Below are 6,675 nucleotides of genomic sequence, written 5' to 3'. Positions count from 1 at the left end.
TAGCTCAGTCCTGTACAGCTTCTACCTTGCATAAGGCTATTGTGACCGGTCACACTTGTGTGGAGCCTTTACATAACTGACAAAGGTTTTTTTGCAGGACCTACAAAAAAATAAAAAAATAAAAAAATTCCTGGCACAGAGGCCAAGTTCGCAGTTTTTTTTGGTCAGGATTTTGAGGCCATAGCCAGATACAGTCTCAAAAACCTGACCAAAAAGATGGCTCTTATTGAAGTCAATGAGATCCACTCCGGTCTTTTTTCCAGGAGCAGTTTCTTCTGGAAAAGAGGAGAGCTGCTCATTCAGGCTGTTTTGCCTCATGATTCGGCCTGAAGACACACCCTCCTCCAGACTCGGCCCCTTCATTGGGCCTGGAGTGGAGTGCGCAGCTGGATGCCGGGGGTAGTGCACCAGCTTTCAGTCGCAGTTACCTGGCTTTAGGTCCCGAACCTGAGGCAGCCTCCTCAGGTTTCGGACCAAAATAAAAAAAAAAAACCTCCGTCTGAACTTACCCTTAGTATTGCTGGCAGTTTGTAGACCTGCAGCAAAGAAGAAATTCCACCTTTGTTTGTAAACCACACAGTAGAATAAAGATATCAGACAACCATTGCAATGGGAAATTTCACTTTATTTTTCTGGAGACATTTCAGAAACAAATATACAATACAATAAGAATTGTGACTTTTTGGAGTCTAGACCATAATTGCAAGAACTTTCTAAGATCTGTCAGAGTTGCTAGCTGGTTAAGGAAAACATTTTTTTTTGTACCGTGTTAGCCAGTGGATATGAAATCAATAACAAAACAAAAAAAAACACAAACAAAACCAAAACGAGTCTTTGGTAGTGGATCCCTTTATTAATGACTAATGACAGATTAAGAGTTTTCGAAATATACCTGAGGAAGAAGCAGAGCATCAAAAGCTTGTAATCTGTCATTAGTAAGGGGGCGTTCACACAATCGTCAGTGTCCGCTGCTAATGTCCGCACAAGATTTTGAATGGACATTAGCAGCGGACACAGATTGTAGTGTGAACGCCCCCCCTTAGACATTAAAAAAAATATGTATCCACTTCTGAAGATTCAAGTTTTTTTTTTAGCTGGTTATGTTCATAGGAAACTTTACAGCAAAAAGACAAATTGAAACATTTCATAGAACTAATAGTTGATACGCGAGATGAAGGTCCAGCCAGGTGTCCATGTCACATGTTCTCCACTCCTGAAGCAAGCACAAGTCTAGAAGAGAAAGTAAGTTCATGTCATTTTACAGAAAAATGGGAAACCGGATACGACAAAATAAATTTGGAATGCTATAAGATACGACAACCGACCGACAAAAACGCTCCACTACATACTTTTGGAATGAACATTTTACCGCCATTGCAAACAAAGAAAAACTCTTAGCACACCGTCATCCGTCCACACAACACCGACAACCTGCTGCAAAACCAAGACCGCAGGATGCAGCAAACAAAGCCTGAGCAGCCACCTTTAGACCAGAGGGTTTTCTGGCGACTGGTGTCAGATGCTGGTCAATGCAGCTACACTCCCGCCACGATGCTGTATGAGCTAAGCAGCGCAGGTACTAAAGTGAAGTCCTCAATTGGAAATCTGATATGGATAAGGCCTAAAATACCAACTCTTGAAGCTCCCTGTAAAAGAAAGCAGGGATTCCTGTAACTTGCAGGCCCAAATAGCACATGATCTCCAGCCCCTGCTAAGCCCCATACCACTCGCGGTGATGTTACCGAAATATAGACAAGCATAGCGATACGCTCCGGCCGAAAGCGTGGCCACCATGCGCTATAGTACAAGCAACACCACCACTTGTAGCACAGTGCCCAACAAGCACCAAAAAACCATGTGCTGCCTGTGCCTACATATCACAGAAGTCACCGCCATCTTCCTCAGGGAGCTCCCAGAGTTGAGACTCCAGGCCTCATCCAGCCAGACGCCCACTTAAGGGCTTCACTGAAGCAGCTACACCACTCAGACCACACAGCACCGCAGAAAGAACACAGCTACACTGGCCAGCGTTTGATACCAGTTGCCAGAAAGCCCATCTGGACTTTAGGCGCCTACCCATGACTCGGTTCACCACAACCCTTAGCGTTAACCCCACAGCAAACTGCCTGTACTGTATGAAAAGAGTTTTGAGTACCAAGAGAGGTTTTGCCTTCATCCCATTAAAAAGACCCCATGCTAAAAGTTGATACTACAAGTAGACGTACTAAATATAGCAGTCTACCCACATCCTCCACCACCCTCTCCATCACCACATGAAGGCTCAGATTCATAAGGAGGGGTTTATGAACCCTTACCTCCGACGCAACAATGGTAAAGGCAGTTTTGGGAACTACAGACTATAAAGGATAATGTGCCACAGCTTTGAAGAGACTCACAAATGCAAACCACATATGGACAACCATCAATAACCCGCCCCATCTTACAAGAACACTGACACACTGCAACATCGCACAACCTAAACATAGCATGCACCGACAGGACCCCTCAGAGATCTGGCACAGAACAGGAATGCCAACTCCTGAGAACGAAAGCAGCCATTTCCGTAATTAACAGGAGCGAACAGCACATGATCTCCGGCACATGTGCTGCCCGTTCCTACAGGTCACAGAAGTCACCACCATCGTCTTCAGGGAGCTCCTGAGTTGGACTCCAACTGTTACCCACAATCTCCACTTGGTGGGGTTTAGTTCAGCACCTACACTGCTCAGATCATACAGCATCACAGTGCGGGAATCACAAATCCCACGCAGCTTGTGACATGTCCCCTCAGTGCTAGCCGGATGCAGGATTTGACAAGTCGTGACAGCCATCCACACCTAGTCTACATCTACTTGCCCCTTCATGACTCTACAACGCATTATCTTTCTAACAACTAACCACACAGTAGGATACAAGCTTTATAAACCTAGATTAGAGGTCAGTTCTCAAGGACACAGGCAAAACCTAAAGAGCACATAGTAATCTACCGCTAGTGCCCTCCACCACCCCTGCCATCACCACACGAAGGCTTGAATTCATAATGAGGGACTTATGATCCATAGACCTCCGACATAACAATGAAGAGGATAGCTTTAGGCACCAGTTTTATATTGATCCTTGCTCACAGCAGCTGCAAAATACCCAAAAAAAGGCCAAATGGAACTTACCTACAATCTTGTAGAGGGCAAGGTGATGTTCTTCTAGTAGTAGATCCAGCTTTCACAGCTACAAAAGAGGAAAACACGACACTTAAAAAACCGTTTTAGTGTCGATTCAGAAACTGCAGGAGATTGAATATTGTTGGATTTCTTAAATTCGACATCAGACAAAGGGTAGAACTTATGCATCAGAGTTATATAGTGAGCAGAACATTCAATACAGTAACACTTACCGTACTTACCCTGATCTTCTCAGCAGAACAAACATAAATCAACATTATCACAATAGCATTATATGGTGAACAGACATACTAAACTATGTTGTTAAAGTAAGAAAGGGGATGGAGGGGTGGGAAGTGTGTGTGTGTGTGTGGGGGGGGGGGGGCAGAGTCATTCTGATCAAAGTATTAAAGTGATAACCCCTCCATTATCACAATGATACAGTGACAATAATGACCAAGATTTTTTAGTGAACAGTTACCCAAGAGTTGCCCGAGACAGTAATAAGGGTAGTGTGTCTAATATTATATACACAGAGGAAGGTGGAGGAAGACAAGGCCAGCAAATACAACCTATAACCCCGACAGAGTTGATCCAGAGGAAGGCGAAAACTGGCAGTCAGTACAAGACCCAGGATCAACTATTCTAACAAGTGTAAAACCCTCATACAGTAGGGAATATTGAAATATAATATCCACAGTGTGTCATTTTATAACATTCATATACACATTAGATAAGGTTGCATAAAGAGAAACATACATAAAGTACAGCCCTACAGAGTTGATCCAGAGGAAGGCAAAAAACCCCATGAGGCCAATGCCAATAACCCCATGTTATGGGAAAAAAATTCCTTCCCGACTCCAGTACGGCAGTCAGTATAAGACCCTGGAAAAACTCGTCTAGATTTACCATTAGGACTGGGGACAGCCAAAAAAAAAAGTAGCAATACATGCATTCTCTATAGTAGGTTGAGCTAGGGCTGGGCCGACAGTCTCACCATACAGTTGTATGGTGAGCTGCCATTTCCCTACAGCTTATATTAGTCTAGGCATACTAATGCCATTAGGATTAGACTCATTTCTATCATGGTATTAGAGGGAAAAACCTACTACAACTCAGGGGGCCTAGGGCAGAGACTAGCCAAAGCAGAAAGTTACTCTGATGGCATGGTGAAGCAAGAAATGCAGAGCATCAATTGCAAAGTTGGTTTGTTTTTTAATTTAATTACTAGCCTTCACACGGTGTTACATCAATATCCCCTCCAATATCAATGCAACGGGTCATGCTCCGGCACCCTATCTAGCTAGGACTAGGGATGGGCTATGGCCTCACCATGCAGTTGTATGGTGAGCTGCCAGGTTGTTTTATTAGTCTAGGCATACTAATGCCACTAGGCGGCGGCGTTCTCATCAGAGCATTAAAGCAATAACCCGCCCAACTATCACAGTAACACAATGACAAAAGCAGCCAAAACCGCCGGACTAGGGCTAGACCTATTAATGCCATTAGGAATAAGGGAGGCCAGTTCCATCAAATGCATTAATGTAATAACCGGCCGAAATATCACAGAAATACAATGACAGACGGCTAAACCCGTCAGGATCTGCTCTCAAGTAAGAACTGGCAGGCATAGCTCTCTATAAGACCCGCCAGGCATAGCTCTCTATAAGACCCGCCAGGCATAGCTCTCTATAAGACCCGCCAAGGCATAGATCTGTTAAGAACCACCGGGCGCTGTCTCTATAAGAACCACCGGGCGCTGTCTCTATAAGAACCACCGGGCGCTGTCTCTATAAGAACCACCGGGCGCTGTCTCTATAAGAACTAGCAAGCACAGGTCTCCCTATAAGAACGGTCACCTTCAGAGCTCCCACAGAGTTCCACAGGCAAAGCTAAGAGCAAATAAAAGGGGGAAAACCTACCGTGTCAACTCAGCCGGTTCCACGTCTCTGCAGCACACCAGTCCACGCGCCGTCCTCCTTCTGCACAACTAGCTTCCGTATACTACAACAGCTGTATTTAAGGCATCACATGCTTGCCACACCCCCTCACGTGTTTCTGAGGGGGCGTGGCCAACTAATTGGGAAGGTTTCTACACAGCTGTTGTAGCACGTGCCAAACAAGTGAAAGTGGGTGTGGCTGGAATAAATTCACATAGCAGGGAAACAGCAGAATGTCGAAAGCAATATGTTTCTAAAGCACGGTTTCGCCCTCTTTCTGTTCTTCAATAGTTTGGAGATGTGCACTTGGAGTAGTGCTGAGTGGAATGTTAGCAGTGTATAGGACACAAGTACCTTGTTTTTATTTTTGTGAGTAATGAAAACGTGTCTTCCTAAAGATACTTCTGTATCTCTTCACAGGACCCAAGCATCCATCTATTGCTGTTACTGTAGAATGACTAAATATACCTGTATTTCTTCCCCAGCTCCTTTACCACAAGTAGAACTTTCAATCCGTCAACCAATCTTAATACGACCAATCAACGGTATTACACTAAGACTACACTTTATATGACTGTGCTGACAGTACCAGTATTAAAGATGGTAGACGCGAAATCCTAGTGGGCTAAAGGACTTCCGGTGACGACGTGATCATGTGATCAGACTGGCGTGGGCGGAGCTATTCAGGACAGTGCCGAGTTACACAGGAAAAAGAAGTTGCAGTGAATGGAGACTGGAAGGAGGAAAGAGACGGCGTGTGTAAGCAAGAGGGGTGGAAAGGGCTGGGGGAGAGGGTCAGGCTGTGTGTGAGCATGATATAGGAGTTTGGATGGGTAAAGGCTAAATACTAGACTCCGTAAGGACCGTCTGCCGATACAAGGTCACATGACCGGATAGGCGTGTCTTTACTTGTAAGCAAGACCTTCCACAGTATCCTGTGTAGTGGAGCAACATGGAGAGCTGCGAGGTGCACGATTTAGTGAAGGGGGGGAGATACAGTAGGTGGACTGCAGGGAGTAGTGTAGAGGGGGAGAGATGTGCAGGGTCGGACAGGCCCGCCGGGAGACCGGGGAATCCCCCCGTAGGCCCCAGCCTGGACTATTAAGACCCTCATTATGGGGCCCTACCGGACCTCCACTGCCTTTTTTTTTTTTTTAGTAGACAGTGGAGGTTCGGTAAGGCGTCTGCTCAGGGCTGGTGTCAGCACCCGGGCAAGTCACTGTGAAGTATGAAGGGAGAGAGACTCCGTGCTGAAGAGACAGCATGTGTGAGTAATAGGGGAGACATGGGGGGGGCAGGCTGTGTGAGCGAGAGGGGAGACATGGAGGGGCAGGCTGTGTGAGCGAGAGGGGAGACATGGAGGTGCAGGCTGTGTGAGCGAGAGGGGAGACATGGAGGTGCAGGCTGTGTGAGCGAGAGGGGAGACATGGAGGTGCAGGCTGTGTGAGCGAGAGGGGAGACATGGAGGTGCAGGCTGTGTGAGCGAGAGGGGAGACATGGAGGTGCAGGCTGTGTGAGCGAGAGGGGAGACATGGAGGTGCAGGCTGTGTGAGCATGGTTGCGTCTAGATTGGTGTT

At 46.2% G+C, this 6,675-nt stretch overlaps 1 long non-coding RNA gene across 1 annotated transcript; it reads right to left on the bottom strand.

Moving 5' to 3' along the window:
* Positions 1-628: 628 nt before the first annotated feature.
* Positions 629-5,498, bottom strand: LOC142187238 (uncharacterized). Its single transcript, XR_012712548.1, has 3 exons — positions 5,081-5,498; positions 3,168-3,225; positions 629-1,230 (listed from the first exon to the last, which is right to left on the bottom strand). It is a non-coding gene; the product is annotated as an uncharacterized LOC142187238 (long non-coding RNA).
* Between the last annotated feature and the right edge of the window lie 1,177 nt (positions 5,499-6,675).

This window comes from Leptodactylus fuscus, unplaced genomic scaffold (genome assembly GCF_031893055.1).
Source record: "Leptodactylus fuscus isolate aLepFus1 unplaced genomic scaffold, aLepFus1.hap2 HAP2_SCAFFOLD_158, whole genome shotgun sequence".
NCBI classification, from domain to species: domain Eukaryota; kingdom Metazoa; phylum Chordata; class Amphibia; order Anura; family Leptodactylidae; genus Leptodactylus; species Leptodactylus fuscus.
The sequence above is the reverse complement of the archived record's forward strand: the minus strand, read 5'-3'. Positions and strand labels throughout refer to the sequence as shown.